General features: G+C 34.5%; 1 protein-coding gene across 1 annotated transcript in view; it reads left to right on the top strand.

The window, feature by feature from the left end:
• NAALADL2 (N-acetylated alpha-linked acidic dipeptidase like 2) overlaps positions 1–18,008 on the top strand; it is a 1,049,119-nt gene that overhangs the window by 309,979 nt on the left and 721,132 nt on the right. The window lies entirely within an intron of this gene.

Here is an 18,008-nt window from a genome sequence, read left to right as displayed (position 1 = left end):
GTGGACATCCTTGTCTTGTTCCTGATCCTAGAGGAAATGTTTCAGTTTTTCACCATTGAGCATGATGTTTGCTGTGGGTTTATCATATATGGCCTTTATTATGTTGAGGTAGGTTCTCACTATGCCCACTTTCTGGACAGTTTTTATCATAAAGTGCATGTTGAATTTGTCAAAAGCTTTTTTCTGCATCTATTGAACTGATTATATGGTTTTTATTCTTCAGTTTGTTAATATGGCATATCACATTGATTGATTTGTGTATATTGAAGAATCCTTGTATCTCTGGGATAAATTCCAATGATCATGGTGTATGATCCTTTTAATGTGTTGTTGGATTCTGTTTGCTAGTATCTTGTTGAGGATTTTTGCATCTATATGCATCAGTGATATTGGTTTGCAATTTTCTTTTTTTGTAGTATCTTTGTCTGGTTTTGGTATCAGGGTGATAGTGGCCTCATAGAAAGAGTTTGGGAGTGTTTCATCCTCTGTAATTCTTTGGAAGAGTTTGAGAAGGATGAGTGTTAGCTCTTCTCTAAATGTTTGATAAAATTCATCTGTGAAGCCATCTGGTCCTGGACTTTTGTTTGTTGGAAGATTTTTAATCACAGTTTCAGTTTCATTACTTGTGATTGGTCTGGTCATATTTTGTATTTCTTCCTGGTTCAGTCTTGGAAGGTTACACCTTTCTAAGAATTTGTCCATTTCTTCCAGGTTGTCCATTTTATTGCCATAGAGTTGCTTGTAGTAGCCTTTTAGGATGCTTTATATTTCTGCGGTTTCTGTTGTAACTTCTCCTTTTTGATTTCTAGTTTTATTGATTTGAGTCTCCTCCCTCTTTTTCTTGATGAGTCTGGCTAATGGTTTATCAATTTAGTTTGTCTTCTCAAAGAACCAGCTTTTAGTTTTATTGATCTTTTCTATTTTTTCCTTTGTTTCTATTTCATTTATTTCTGCTCTGACCTTTATGATTTCTTTCCTTCTGCTAACTTTGGGTTTTGTGTGTTCTTCTTTTTCTAGTTCCTTTATGTGTAAGGTTAGATTGTTTATTTTAGATTTTTCTTGTTTCTTAAGGTAGGCTTGTATAGCTCTAAACTTCCCTCTTAGAACTGCTTTTGCTGCATCCCAGAGGTTTTGGATCGTCTCGTTTTCATTGTCATTTCTCTCTAGGTATTTTTTTTATTTTCCCTTTGATTTCTTCAGTTGTCTCTTGGTTATTTACTAGTGTATTGTTTAGCCTCCATGTGTTTGTGTTCTTTGCGTTTTTTTTCCCTGTAATTTATTTCTAATCTCATAGTGTTGTGGTCAGTAAAGATGCTTGATATCATTTCAATTTTCTTAAATTTACAGAGGCTTGATTTGTGAACCAAGATGTGATCTGTCCTGGAGAATGTTCCGTGCGCACTTGAGAAGAAAGTGCTGTTTTTGGATGGAGCGCCCTATAAACATCAATTAAATCTATCTGGTCTATTGTGTCATTTAAAGCTTCTGTTTCCTTATTTATTTTCATTTTAGATGATCTGTCCATTGGTGTAAGTGAGATGTTAAAGTCCCCTACTATTATTTTGTTACTGTTGATTTCCTCTTTTATAGCTGTTAGCAGTGGCCTTATGTATTGAGATGCTCCTATGTTGGGTGCATATATATTTATAATTGTTATATCTTCTTCTTGGATTGATCCCTTGATCATTATGTAGTGTCCTTCTTTGTCTCTTGTAACATTCTTTATTTTAAAGTCTATTTTATCTGATATGAGTATTGCTATTCCAGCTTTCTTTTGATTTCCATTTGCATGGAATATCTTTTTCCATCCCCTCACTTTCAGTCTGTATGTGTACCTAAGTATGAAATGGATCTCTTGTAGACAGCATACATATGGGTCTTGTTTTGGTATCCATTCGGCGAGTCTGTGTCTTTTGGTTGGAGCACTTAATCCAGTCACGTGTAAGGTAATTATCAATATGTATACTCCTATGACCATTTTCTTCATTGTTTTGGGCTCGTTTTTGTAGGTCCTTTTCTTCTCTTGTGTTTCCCACTTATAGAAGTTCCTTTAGCACTTGTTGTAGAGCTCGTTCTGTGGTGCTGAATTCCCGTGGCTTTCGCTTGTCTGTAAAGCTTTTGATTTCTCCATTGAATCTGAATGAGATCCTTGCCAAGTAGAGTAATCTTGGTTGTAGGTTCTTCTCTTTCATTACTTTAATTATATCATGCCATTCCCTTCTGGCTTGTACACTTTCTGCTGAGAAATCAGCTGTTAACTTTATGGGAGTTACCTTGTATGTTATTTTTCGTTTTTGCCTTGCTGCTTTTAATAATTTTTCTTTGTCTTTAATTTTTTCCAATTTGATTACTATGTGTCTTGGCATGTTTCTCCTTGGGTTTATCCTGTATGGGACTCGCTGTGCTTCCTGGACTTGTGTGGCTATTTCCTTTCCCATGTTAGGGAAGTTTTCGACTATAATCTCTTCAAATATTTTCTCTGGTCCTTTATCTCTATATTTTCCTTCTGGGACCCCTATAATGTGAATGTTGTTGCATTTAATGATGTCCCAGAGGTCTCTTAGGCTGTCTTCAATTCTTTTCATTCTTTTTTCTTTATTGTGTTCTGCAGCAGTGAATTCCACCATTCTGTCTTCCAGGTCACTTATCTGTTCTTCTGCCACAGTTATTCTGCTATTGATTCCTTCTAGTGTAGTTTTAGTTTCAGTTATTGTATTGTTCATCTCTGTTTGTTTGTTCTTTAATTCTTCTAGGTCTTTGTTAAACATTTCTTGCATCTTCTCGATCTTTGCCTCCATTGTTTTTCCAAGGTCCTGGATCATCTTCACTCTCATTATTCTGAATTCTTTTTCTGGAAGGTTGCCTATGTCCACTTCATTTAATTTTTTTTTTGGGGTTTTATCTTATTCCTTCATGTGGTACATAGCCCTCTGCCTTTTCATCTTGTCTATCTTTCTGTGAATGTTGTTTTGTTCCACAGGCTGTAGGATTGTAGTTCTTCTTGCTTCTGCCGTCTGCCCTCTGGTGGATAAGGCTATCTAAGAGGCTTGTGTAAGTTTCCTGATGGGAGGGACTGCCGTTGTTTCCTTGTTTAAGAGTCCTTTTCTATTTGTTTTAGGCTGGGTCTTGAATACAGCCATGTCCTGTGTGATTATTATTCATGCTGATGTCTTAATAAATAGTTTATATTTCTCCAGATATTTATAAGTATTGCATTTAGAGGATCTAGGTGGTGTGTCCCAATGAGTGTGTATTAGAATCAAGAAGCTTTTAAGAGATACAGATCCTTGGGCCTCAGCCTAGACCACTTGAATCAGAATCTTTGGTGGGAGGAGACACAGACGTTGAAATTTTGTTTTAAAATTAAATAACAGTGCATGAGAATAATTTATTTAGGAAGTTTAGATAAAACAATTGTGAAAAAGCAAAGAAATATATGCTAAGTGAAAAAGAAAATAATGCAGTGTAAAGTTTAGTAAAATTTGAGGGGAAAAAACAGAATATATTTTTACAGAAAAATCCTAGACTCTCTTTTTAGGTGATTATTAATGAAGTAATGGGTTGAATTCAGACTTGTTCAAGGAGGTGGAGTAAAAGAACTTTTGAGGTTGTTGTTAGACCAAGGGTTCATATTTCTAGATTAAAGTGATTGTCAGGAGTGTTTTTCAGTATTTTGATGCTATCCCAATACCAGAGTGAAATACTGAAGTGAATCATAGATTTAAAATGAGACCGTAAACATTTGGAGGCATGTTAGACGCCATGTTCTTTATTCTTGGGCAAATCTTGAGATAAATAGTTCTACTACCTCAGTGAAGGTAATATTAATAATTTCTTGCATGAATGAAGTTTATTATTTGAAGATGAGGTATGTGATTAGTATATACTTAATTACACATAATGTGATCAGTGATTGATTATGCTTATTATTTCTTACATTGCTTTTATATGTGAGCACAACATTGAAATCACACTCATCAGTGGCTTTGAAAAGTATTAAAGAGACTCTAGAATATGATGTAATAAATTGTTTGGTGTATCCTGTGCTTTTGTGTTATTTTAGAGTGTTCAATGATGAGATACTGATTGAATTACTAAATCTTATTCGTTCTTAAGATACTAAAAGTTCATAGTAGAAAAAGTAGTAGATTCTCTGTTCTTCCGAAATACTGGCTGGAGGACTTCTGGAACTAGCTCTTACCTAATTTTAACAATTTAGAACTTCTCATGCAATCACATACCTAGTTGGGTACAGCTGACTTCCAGAAAAGCAGGGGAGATATCTCTGTAACTACTGTGTTCAACTTTTAAAAAAAAGTATTCTAAATTAATTAGTTATTAGAGTTATAATTAAATGATATTATACTTGTAAATACGTCGACACACGGAAGGGATTGAGTAATGGGTTCTATTAATATTTTGATTCTGTGTGATTTTGGAAAACAAACAATTTTGAATTAGTCTTATTATTGGGAGAGGTCGAAGGCTCTAAGCTTGATCTGGACGTCTATTATCCCAACCATATTTGTATAGTATGTTACAGGGTCAGCTTGCTGTCACATGGCATTTTTCTATCTACAAAAAGCTACCTGAAAATGAAGAGGAACAGAGAATCACGCCTTAACTAGGATTCTCAAGTTGACTGCAGTCTCTCTATGTTTAACTGGAAGGTTATCTTATATCTTAGTTTCTATCCTTTGGGGCAAAAATAACTTAATGTAATTCCAGGTGATGATTAACAATTTCCTAAAAAAAACACAGAACTGCTGTTGATCGACATAGAGAGCACAGTCTTTCCCACATTCTGAAAGTGCTGTTCATTTAGTCAAAAGCAAATTTTCCTGAGAAATGAAAATTGACAGTTCAGCCTAATACCTCACTCACAACAGCCAAAAAGTTATAGAAGTGGCTTATATTTTCCCTTTGTAAAATATATATATGTATGTACTTTATGAAAGAAAATGATAGTGATCTTTTACCTAAATATCTTAGTTTTGGAGTTTTCTTTAGATGTGGAACTAGAAGTCAGGTGGGATCATTTATTTCATCAGTCATCAAGCATTTGTTTGTGCAAGGCACATTCAGCTTTTAGCTGAATTACTGTCTTTAACATGTGCTTCAGGTACATGTCAGTAGGGTTACTGATTTTGTGGCCTCATCTGATGGGAAGGAAAGTCAGTCCTAAGTCTCAAAATAAGGGTCGTTTTCACATCAAGCAGAAGAAGCAAGAACACAAACTCCAATGACTCTTCATTGTGGTTTATCATATTCCATTCAGCACAAACATTACACGATTCTGAACTGGTAGATCAACAGGTGAAGCAATCACTAGGAGCCAGGAGCTTGATGGCACAGTGTATTGGTGAGACAAGGAAATGGGTTGGACCTGTCTGAGAACTGGGGGATAGAATTTCTGGATTCCAAGTAAAATGGTTAATTTTATGTGTCAACTTGATTGGGCCACAGGGTGCCCAGATATTTGGCCAACATTATTCTGGGTGTGTCTGTGAGGGTGTTTCTGAATGAGATTAGCACTTGAATCAGTAGACTGAATAAAGCAGATTGCCCTCCCCAGTGTGGGTGGGAATCTCCCAGTCAAACACCTCAGTAGGCTGAGTGAGAGGGAATACCTCCTGCGTGACTGATTGAGCTCTGACATCAGGCTTTTCTGACCTTCATACTGGGACTAAAACATTGATTCTTCTTGGCTCTTGAGCCTCCTGGCTTTTGGACTGGAATTTGCAGCATCAGCTCTCATGGTTCTCAGACCTTTGGAGTCGGACTGGAACTATTTAACGGCTCTGCTGGGTCTCCAGCTCACTCACTGCAGATCTTGGGATTTCTGAGCCTCCATAATTGCATGAGCCAATTATTCATAATCTACTTTTATGTAAACATTTATACATGCACACACACACCCTATTGCTTCTGTTTCTCTGGAGAACTCTAACATACCAGGTTTACCCTAAAATCTTAAGAGAGTTGTTTTATTTTCAGAACATATCAGAAAAAAAAATAATTAAAATAGATGATTTATTTGGCTCTATCAAAGCAAATAATTAGAATTGAAGGAGAGGGTCAAGTCACCAGTGAACAGTGAGAAAAATTAAAACCTGTTTCCATGTTTAACACTGTGTTTTGAATCAGAAGAACCTGGGTAAGCTCTCTGACATTGCCTCTTAGTAACTTTGATTTCAGGGAAGTTTGTTTCTTTAGGTTTGTTTTCTCATCTATAAAATGAATATTTGGGACTATTGCTGATTCTCAACCCATTAGTATCACCTGGGGAACTCTCTAAAAATACTGATGTCTGAGCCTATTATCAGAGGTTCTGATTTAATTAGGCTGGTGTGGTGGCTAAGCACCAGAATTTAACTTGATCTCTAAGTGATTGTACTCTGCAGCTGGGCTTCAGAACTGCTGGACTAAATCCTAAGGTTCTTTATGTATGAACAGAGTTAGTACTGACATGAAGCTAGTGCTGGTAGAGGATTAGTATACACTGAACTCAATTCAGATAATATTTTAAAATTGTTAAATGCTTATTTTCTTTGGAAACTTAAAAACAAGTCATGATTCTAATTTTTCTGTGGCAATGTAAAATCTGTATATTTTTAATCTAAAAGAAAAAACCATGCATTTCGTTATTAACAATGACTTTACTATTTCATTATTTGTATTTGTCTAGTACTCAAATTCTTGGCATACATGAAATTTTATGTTTATAAAATTGGTTAAAACCAAATTTTATCCTATTTGGTTTTGCATTACTCAGCTCACAGATTGTTTGCCCTCTTTATGTTATTTGCTATTTTGACTTCTTTTGTAGTAACTGAAAAAAGAATATAAAATTTATGTTACTATTTTTTTCACCAAAATACACACACACACACACACACACACACACACACACACACACGGCAAATCATGTTTTCAATACTAGTAATATCTTGGAACAACACAGTATTCCCAATATTGCCAGTATTATATTCATCCATCAATATAGAATGAATTCTGATCACTGTTTGAAATTTGTAAGAACGATTAAAATGTACCTCAATGGTTAAAAACTAAAGTAAATCACAGAAAACTTTTCTTTCTGGAACTCTAGTGTTTAAAGTATAAATAGCAATAGGTTTGGCAGTGAAGATTGTTCTACCAAGAAAAGGGAACAAATGGAGTTTCTAATCAGGAAAAACAAACTTCTTGAAATGGCCAGAAAATGTGAATAAAGTTAAGTGTGTTTGAAATCATTGCAATTTCATAGTGAACAGCCATCTTGTAAAGATACTACCCTTAAAAATGATCATATGCTTATTCAAACATATTTTCAGAAAGAAAATTTATTGGAATTTCACAGTTAGTGTATTCTATTTTTGAAATATGTTAATTAATGAACATATGATAGATTTATTTCATCTGAATTTTTTAAAAATTTTGTTTTGGAAATCAAATTGAGAGGTAAAAGAAAATGTATATTAATTTAAGTGTTCAATTTGGATGCCAACAAAAGCATATAAATTCAAATCAAATTTGTCAGCTTAATAAGGATGGATAATCTAAAATTTTTAGATTAATTTATTCTCAATTTTATTTGCAGATATGCAGTTAGCTGCAAGTGCAATGAAAAGTCAGTCATCTATAACTGTAAGATTCTCACAAACATGTAAAAAGAAATGTTAATGAAAAGGAAGTCTTGGGTTCACTGATATTGAGAATATAACAAAGATTAACTTAGCCAGGGTTACAGAAGCATACCTGCAGCCAAAAGTAGTTGACTTGGGTACTGACTATGTCTAGGCCTATAAAGATGCCATGAACAGAAGTTGAAATTTTATCAGAATTGTAGCCAAGTTTAGGAAAGAAGCATCTAGAGTTCTGTTTTGCTCTCTCTCTTTCTCTCTCTGTAATACACATCTTTGATTTTAGCCTTGATAAGATTTTTGACAGGAAGTGAAAGAATTTAAAATCTCTCTAATATGTCCATCCTTTGTAGGGCCAGATTCACACAATGCACCTGGGATAACACTGACAATTTTTCAGAACCTTTATAGGTAGTGTAAAACTGTGACATGAAGGAAATTCATTGGTCTTGACTACACGGGACTACATTGGACTTATTAGCAGTACCTAAGGAGTTTCTGGATATTACTGAAATAGTGGAGGATGTAGCAAATTCATTTTTTTAAAAAATTGAGTGAATAATATTAATGGTTAATAACATTAGCTACCAATTTTGAATTTACATTTTTTAAATTTGCTTTACCAGAGGCTAAATATTATAGTAATTCTTTATGAAAGGCATATAAATTGTATATATGTATATAAAGTTATATATATATGAAGTTATATGGTTATATATGTATATATACTCTTTCCGTTTAAAAAAGTATAAGCAACATTCAATTGTTTATCATCTGAAAGAAGTAAAGGTTAATTTAGAAACAGAAAAATTATGATCCTGAATAATCTCTAAACAAAGTTGAAAAACTTTTACCCTTTCAGGAGAGATAAAATTTTGGAAAATAATTCATGCCAATTTGGAAATTATTTTTTTCTATATTTTACCAGAAGGTGTCCATAAAATTAATATTTATCTCTGAGGATTAGCTTTCTATCAGTAAATTCATATTTGCCTTTTGGGAGAGAACAAAACACATTTCGGAATTGCCATTTTGGTGGGCTACTTATTTAAAGAAAAAATTATTCATGCCGCTCAGTAAGGAAGGTAAGGCAGACTTTATTCAGGCTTATTGTCTCACTATCTTAGTAGGTACAGGGACCACTGCAATGGGGTTTTGCAGTGAAAGACAGAGGTTAGGCTCAACTCCGAATACCAGAAAAAGTAGGAGTTTATAGCCAAGGAACAGGATTTGGGTCAGTGGATGGAATATTAAGAGGCCACATCAGTGATAAGGGGAAATTCTGGCTAAACTGACCCGACAAGTTTCTTTCTGAAGGTAAGCCAAGGTGATCAGGAACCTGATTAGAGGATGAGGAAACTGATTAGATATTGAGGGTGATGATTTATTGAGGATGGACGATTCTAGTTAAACTGACTTCACAGGATTCTTGCTAAAATTGGCCAGTACAGAGAGGAACGCAGAAGCTCAAACGTAAAAGCCTAGTTGAAAAAGAGCTCAAAGGTGTCTGAGTAGAGTTTGGTCATGGAGAGAATCTTTGTCATTCACTAAATTAATCGAGTCAAATAAGTGCAAGGATTTTACAAAAAATACAAATGAAAGCACGGGACTTCAGTTGTACCAGAGCCACCAAAAGGTTAATGTTATCTATGATCATTTAATTTTAATATTAATTGTAAAGTCCTAATGTTTAAACACATTTGGTGTAAAGTATAAACTGAGTTTTAGGGAAAAGGCTGTTAAATTTTCCTTTTATTCTGCTTCTTAACCAAGAATTAATATCATATCACCTGTACCCCTAGATTAAATGCTTCGATATTTCTTTGTTCCTATGAGAGACCACATTCTATTTATCCAAAATGTTTTGTGCACCCACCCACCGCCAGCATATTGAAAATTTACATTGCACTATGTTGTGGTGTCTGCATAGATGCTCAAAAGGATACAGACTGCAGATTGAAATCCCATCTTAATGTTTAACGGGCTGTGGGAGAGGATGCCTTTTGCCATGTTTATGAAGGAATACCAGAGGTTTCTATTTTCTTCAGCTTTGACTGATTACATCTCTTTCTCATACATAGTTAATTCAAATAATTTTTGCCTCTTCAGTATATAATATGAGCCCAAAAGTTGCACTACATCCTTATACTGTTTGCAAACTCTCTAAGTGATTCTTGCCAGGAGCCAGCACTCAAGAGGGAAGTTAATATTCTAGGATATTCAAATAGCTCAATTTGATTTCATTTTCAAAGGAAGCTTTGTCAAATTAAAGGTATAAGAGAGGCGTATCTCGAAATTTTTGTTCATATTAATTTGTATGTTTGATTCTTTGTTGTCTTTTCTCTGTTTAGGCAAACTGAGATACCTATATAATATTTAAATATTTTAAATTAAAAAAACTCTGTTGCATTTTTTAGAACATTTTCTGACCATATACATATATAAGATCTCAGTCTCCGAGCATGCAATGATGTTTACATAGGAATAAAGCCTAGATGAAATTATATTGCCTGGAACTGACCACTTATTTCTTTTCTCCAGGCTTGAGAAAGGATATCACAAATAATCTCTGTGATTTGACCATTACAACCTATATTGGTTTCTGAAAAGTATCTGAAGTGAACTAGTCTATACTTAGTTCATAGAGGTAGGCAAATCTTTATGTTATGCTTCAGGTATATATGAAATGAAACTCATGTTACAACTGGAGGATATAGCAGAGTAGAGTGGAATGACTGGAAAAAAAATGTGGCTAGTCTTCTACTTTAAAAAGTTTATCCATGACACAGAGGGAAAGTTCAGGATGTCTGTGGGAACTCTTTCTACCTGCTAATGATATAAACTTATTGAGAAAAAAAATCCATACTCCTTTCAAATGATGAATGGCACATCACTCTGAGACAATTAGGTGAAAAGTTATACAGCAGTTGTTTGCAAATAGAGTAACTGATTTTTTTCTCCCCTCCAAGAGGTTTCTTTTTGTGCAGTATTGTCTTTTAAATGGGAAGGGATTAGATATATTAAGATTTTAAGGTAGCTAACATGGATAGGCAAAATATGAAAACTTAGCTTCAAACTGAAATTGGTATAATAAATAAAAACAAATAAATGTGAGGGTGGAGGAGAGCCAGGAATAAGGCTAAGAGTGCACACCATAATATTCTACCCATCTAGTGAGAGTAGGGGAGATGCATGACTCTGCCTTTCTGCATTTGCTTATTACCATGCAACTATCCATACTTGACTAGTATAGAGAGACCCATGGATTCTTAGCACTGATATTTTTTCACTTCCTATCATATTGTAAATTGATTTATTTTTCAGTCCATCTATTTGAGTTCACGTGGTAGGTTACATAGTTCTTTTTCTGTGCTTCATTGCACCTTTTGGTTTGTACAAGCCTTGGGTGAGAACCAGAGGGGCAGCTGCTCATATGCTGGGGAAGGAAATTCAATGATTCATGAACATACACAGGAAAGAGTGAAGACAGTGTTTGTTCTCAAAGACAGTGCACAAGCTTCCACTCTCAATGATGCAGAAATTTGAATGTGCAACAGGTTCTCCTCTTAGCATTTTGCCAGAAACTTCTAGTTTTGTTGGAGACCATAAGGAAAACACTATACAGATTCACACGCTTTATATGGGAAGTTAAAGTGATGGCGTATCTTACTATGTGTGGTGGCGTTTTCTTTTTAAATCTAATCAACATGAGTACCAATCTTAGGTCCACTGCCAAAACGTTATTTTTAAAACAGCCTTTTATTGTTTTATAATTAACAAAATAAATGCATGTTCATCAATATATCCATGCAAGAAGAAAAGGAAAAGAACCAATAGTCCAATTTCTCATTCCCTCTTAAAAAGATATATATATATATATTTATATTTATATATAATAAACATGTAAAATGTAAAATTTTTAGTCAACCATATAGGGTAGACACCTTTCTATTAGGAATGGCTCTTGTTTCATCAACATTCTGTTCTTCTTCTTTCCCTCAAATAATGATAAACAGAAGAGAAGAATCTGGGAAACTGGATTGCCATAATAATTTAATTTCTTTAGAATAATTTAATTTCTAAAGAAGAAAAGTATTGATTTTACTATTTACAGCATTTCAAAAGTTTCCTAAGGGGTTAAAAAAAAGAGTGCATAAGAGACAAGTATATATTAAAAACTGACTTGTATAAAATGATTCAATAATATCTGTTACTCTGGATGGAGAGTTGTTAATTGGCAAGAGCTATAGACATGGTGTGGAAGTGAGAGTATATTGTAACAAATTAAAATGTGTTGATGGATTGAAAGAAAAGTCATGCCAACATATTTTTTCTATGATAGCCATAAGAGCTAACAGAGTTTGGGGGCATCCCCCAAGAAGGACTTTGAAAAGCACAATAAGCATTGTCTAATGTGTATCCCAGGTCTGCAGGTCCATCCTGTATAACTAACGCCCTGAACTCCAATCAAGTGTAACAGAAAACAAAATGTTAGCAGCAGATAAACTGTAGAAAAAGGTGGAGGTGTACTTATTTGTGTACCAAATCCCAGAATTTGGAAAAAATATATTGGTGTAGGACAGTAACACAGCAATTTATGTAAAATGTGTAAGAAATGGTTTTGACTCACCTCTCAAAAAAGTGTTCCTTGAAATTAATGAACTTGGGATGTGATGCTAACGATGTGCCTATAATCATGTTTACATTTTACAGTGTTCATCACGTAAGGTCCTACACATCCACTGCTGTGGGATGCACACCCCATGCTGACTTACCTTTCCTGTATCCCTCTCTCTGGTGGATACACACAGAGGAACCTCAGAGTGTGCTCAGTGTCTTCTTGCCTGGTAATGCTCTTTACTCTGTTTAAGCCACCATCTTCCTCCCCTCATTGCTGTTTGCTGCTATCTTTCTGTTCAACTCTCCTTCATTCAACAACATGTGGACTGAGCGCTAGCCTCACAGTCTTTCTCCTGTTACCATTTTCTGGCTCTTTTAATATCACCATCTTCAACATTCAATGGACTTTTCTTTTTCGTTTCTTAATCTTCTGAAGTTTCGATTTTTTAGCTTATCTAGTTTAGATACACACTCAAATGGTCATATACTGGGATTTTCAACTGCCATTGCCTTCGGAGTCATGACTTAGAACATCTTACTTCTCAAACACAACTTGCTCAGTGTTACTCCCCTCCCTTTCCCCATTCACATAAACCAGTTCTACACACACACACACACACACACACACACACAAACTACTCTTACTTTCCCTTGTGCTTCTGGTTCTCCTCCCATTTTCCTACTTCCCAAAGTTTTGCAATGATCTGTCTTCTCACCCTGCTTCCATTTCCTCCCATTCATTCTTCACTCTCTTCAATATGTCTTCTACATCTATGCCAGTGGTAGAACAATAATAAATATCACTAATGCCTTTCGATTTGAAAATCCAGTGGACATCTTTCTGGCTTTATCCTACTCAGTCTCTCAGTAGCATTTAAAACTCCTAGCAACTTCTTCTCATTAAGAAACTGTTCTTGTTGACTTCCAAGACGCCGTATATTCTTCATTTTTCCATTACTGTTGGTCTTCTCTTTTTAGATGATCTCATCCATTTCCATGAATTTAGTTGCATTTCTCTGACAGTGATTCCAATATTTACATGCTTGTCCTTGTTCTCTTCAAAATCCAAGTATCTATTGTCATAGATATCGCTACCCTTTGACCTCTCTAACTCTCTCACGGCATCTCATGTATGTATGTATGAAATAGAACTTTTGATTTCCTCCTCACAGTGCCATAATGCTTACCCAGTCTTACCTGTTTTAATGAATGACATCACCTTTTGCCTAGCTGCTCAACCTCCAACTCACATCCAATCAATCACTTAATCCTTTCATTATGTCTTCTAAATATGTCTGAATCTGCTGCCTTATATTGATATGTTTTTCCACTAATTGATCGGTGACACGTAAGCTCTCTTAGTATTAAAGCTTGCCATCAGATCTTCCTGCCTACATTCTTGCACCCTTCTAATCCAGGGGTCAGCAAACCTTTCTTATAAAGGAACAGAAAATAAATATTTTAGGCTCTGTCAGCCAAAGAGTCTCTCTGTTGCCACTACTCAGCTGTGCCATTGTGGTGTGAAAGAGGACATAGACAATATATAAAAGAATGGATATCGTTGTGTTCTAATAAAACTTTATTTATAAAAGAAATGGTGAGCCTCTGCCATGCTGCAGCTAGAGGGAATGTTCTAAATGCAAATGTTATGTCACTCCCCTGTGGAACACCTGCCTTCAATGACTTCTTAATACATTTAAAATAAAATCCAAACTTCTTATGCAGCTGTCAAGGCACTGCAAGGCTTGGCCCTTTCTTACCATTCCTATTTTATCTGAGGTCACATCCTCCAAAATCACCATTTTCATTTAGGCTTCTTAAGCATGAACAATGTTCAGGATCAGCTATGTAATTGTCAAGGCCTAGTGAAGAACTAAAATGCAGAGCCCTCATTCAAAAATTAAGATTAAAAAATGGAGCTCTGGAAAGTGGATTCAGGTCCATTAGATTTCTTCTCTCCAACATGAGCTTGTAGATATTTTATACTACTTACTGAGTGAGAATATATGCTATGGGTGCCAGACCCATGAATAATCTTTGGTATTTTGCTATCAAACATTTATTCACTGGAATTTTATTGTTGTTCTAACATAAGATTGAGACTTTTGGGTTACCCATGAAAAACAAATTAGTAGAGGAAAGCACAATAGGATATTTTGTAGCTCTATGGATTTTTTAAAAGTATGAGTCATCCAGATTAATTCTAAAATTTAAATTTATTACCATCAAAACCAACCCCATTAAACCCCAATGAAGCATTGAGTTGGCATTTTGGCTGATCTTAATTGTTAATTTGGATCTGCTACTAAATGCTACTGTTAGAATGATATAATCTTAAATACAAAAAAAAATTATTTAAGTAAACTTGAAGGACATGCTTTCTCTGAAAGATTTCTTCAGACATATGCCTCTAATTGATTTTTGCAACCAATCTACTTAATGCTTTTAAAGTACTTATAACTACATTTTTCTTATTTTTGGAAATTAGTATATAAGAGAGAGCTATTTCTGGGTTTAGGACAGCTGGATTTGAATTCTGGTTCTGCTACTTACTAGCAGTCACCATGGCCAGGTAATTTAGCTTCTGGAAATTTCAATTTTCCATGTGGAACAGCCCTGGAAATCCTATACATATAATCTCTTGACACGTATAAATGATATTGCTATTGTTGATGATGGCATCATGTCTAATGATTTTGTAAGACTCCAGAAATATGGCTAAAAAGTTTCACTGCTTTTGGTTCAATGTGACATTTTAATTTTATAGGTATTTTTTCTAATTATGGGGTTTTATTCCTTTTTATTTTTTCTGTATTGCTTTTTGCATTCTGTCCGTGATATACCCTTTGTCATATTCTGTACTGCCAGTTTGGAAATATCTCAGTTTATCATTATATAGGTTCATCCAGACTTCGATGATAGCTATTTTGTTGGATGGGGCTATTCCAGTGATTTGTTACATGTTGCATAGGAAGAGATAACCTGGAGACACACATTTGTTAACTTACTGATAGAGCTTGCAGTTGCAGGTGGTGGTTTACACAATTTAACATCATTTTCAACTCTCTGCTTGAGAATATTTTAAAGCATTTCCTTGATATGAGTGAGTTCTACACAGTTTATTCCCTTATGTTTAACTTTTTACAACCTGGTTGTATTTCACTTAATAGAAGTGTTCTGATAAGCCTACTTTGTTGACAACTTTTAACTCCATTTAGATTTCATACTGCATTGCTTTGTTTTTATTAAGTGACTAATAGGCAGTTTCTGCTATTTAAAGTACTGAAATGAATTCCTAATTCCCAAACTATATATTTCTCTTTTCTTCTTTAAAAAAAGAATTATAGGATAAAAATTGCAAAATTATACTATTTTCTTGCTAATTTTCTATATTTCTAAATCAGCACATGAAATTAAATTGGTGAGTTGAAAGAGGATTTTCTGTTAAAATCTTTAAAGATAAAATAAAAAATATATATACACACAATTTGTGTGTGTATGTGTGTGTATATATGTATATATACCATTTGCTTAGAAGAGAGATAAAAGGCGCCTTTATCATTTTCTTATGTGACTTCAATAGTAAATAATCTATACTCTGTGACTGTATAACTACTACTATTCCATAAATTCCAAGAAAGTTAGCAAGGATTCACATGGAAATTCATATATAAAGATGTTCATTGGAATATTATTTACAATAGAGATAAACTGGAAACAAAAATTAATAAGCCATATTGGGGGAATGATTAAATTATGGAACAGCTGTATACCTTAATGTGATATTGCCATTAAAACATGTATTCATTGACATGTATTCATGTCATAGTTGCACATGTTTAGAATATAGTATAAAACCTATAAGAATATTAAAATTTTATATTCAGGATGATTCAAGTATGGAAAAATATAATATATATGAGAAACTGGATGGAAATAAAACAAAGTGCTAGTAATGGCTACCATCAGAAAGTAATACAGATGATTTTACATTTTTTATTATATTTTCCCCTGCTTTCTCAGTTTCTATAATGTATATGTAAGAGTGTAAAATAGGACAATTATCATTAGGTAAAATGCAATATATATTCAGAATAGTTTTATTTTTTCTTTTGTATGTTATGATACTTTTACCTTTTCAAAGATTTAAAAATTCTTACATCTCAGGGTTATAATTAGGTATAAAAGGAGCTATTATTGTTTTTCTATTATACTGCCTTATTAAGTCATAAACGTATATCATAGAGAAGCAGTGCATACTGAAACCAAAAGAATTGGCAATTTGGGACTACAGTATAGAGTAGTAAGTGACTAAGCAAGTCACCATGTTTCTCCTTATAGAGTCACACATAGTGACTGGAACGGTTTTGTGTTGCCTTCCAAATATAGTTGTGTGTATAGTACACAGATTGTTCTTTAGTCATCTTAAACAAAACCTACACTTAGAAATACTACAGTACCAATAGTAGCTGGCATTGGGAGAATGGAAGTTACATATTTGCTCATTAGTCATTCATTCTTCTATGAAACATGTGTTGAAAATCCTCAGTTCTAGCTATTGTGTTGCCTGCTGGAAGAGCAGAGTTCTTATTTCTTCTGACTACACTGGATCTTAGATTTTGCTAATCTATCAAACTACTCCTCCTTGCTCTATTTTCCTCCTAGTCCATATGTAATTTATAGAGTAGATGTTACTGTCATAGTTGTGCTTTTAAAACATATAAGATAAAATGGATAGCCACTTTACTTTAAGGATGATGGGGTTTTTGGTAGTTAAATTTCTTATTAAAGGTGTTTTAAAAACAGGCTCCATGTGACCTGGGAAATATAATCTTTAGAGACAAGCCCCTATTTTTTACCAAATTTCACTCATTTATTAAAATTTATTGAGAATATGTTACGTGTCTGGCACTATCACAGATGCTGAATTTTGTTCAGAATAAAACTTATTTCACTGCTCAAGCGGCTTTATAGTTTAAAGGGAGAATGGAATGGAGATTTATCTATTAATGCAATTTATACTATATTTGTTTCCCTTTGTGTAATAGCCTTTAAACAGGTTTTATATCTGCTTTAGAGAAAAATTTTTATTTTCTGGGCCAAAAGAAAAAATAAAATGATTCTACACATCTCGAAAAGAATCCTTATGACCCAGATTTGTCTTGTGGAAGACCGCTATATTTCAAGCCATTATATGCTGACTGAAATATGAAAGTTCAATAATTGGGTCCTGAGTAAATAGATACATGAAACTTATCACTTAAACACGAAACAAAATATTATCAAAGAAGCCATAATCCCCACTATAGTGAATGTTCTGGGTCAAAGATAGCATCTACGTCTTACATGAAGATGTTGGGAAGTACCACTAAACATTGCCCAGTGAAGATTCTTTGTACTTGGTGGGGGAGGAGCACATCCAGTTAGCATCTTAGCAGAAATGCTAATTATATTATTTTGATAACTACTCTGTGATGCTAATTAGAAATTTTCCAGGAAAGGAGCCGAAGTACAGTTTTATTTTTGCTTTTTTTTTTTTTTTTTGCGGTACGCGGGCCTCTCACTGCTGTGGCCTCTCCCGTTGCAGAGCACAGGTTCCGGACGTGCAGGCTCAGCAGCCACGACTCATGGGCCCAGCCGCTCCGCGGTATGTGGGATCTTCCCGGACCGGGGCACGAACCCGTGTCCCCTGCATCGGCAGGTGGACTCTCAACCACTGCGCCACCAGGGAAGCCCCGAAGTACA

Source organism: Aethalodelphis obliquidens, unplaced genomic scaffold (genome assembly GCF_003676395.1).
Source record: "Aethalodelphis obliquidens isolate GAN/ISIS:26980383/991018 unplaced genomic scaffold, ASM367639v1 scaffold1, whole genome shotgun sequence".
Taxonomy (NCBI): domain Eukaryota; kingdom Metazoa; phylum Chordata; class Mammalia; order Artiodactyla; family Delphinidae; genus Aethalodelphis; species Aethalodelphis obliquidens.
This window is presented reverse-complemented; position numbering and strand designations above follow the sequence as displayed.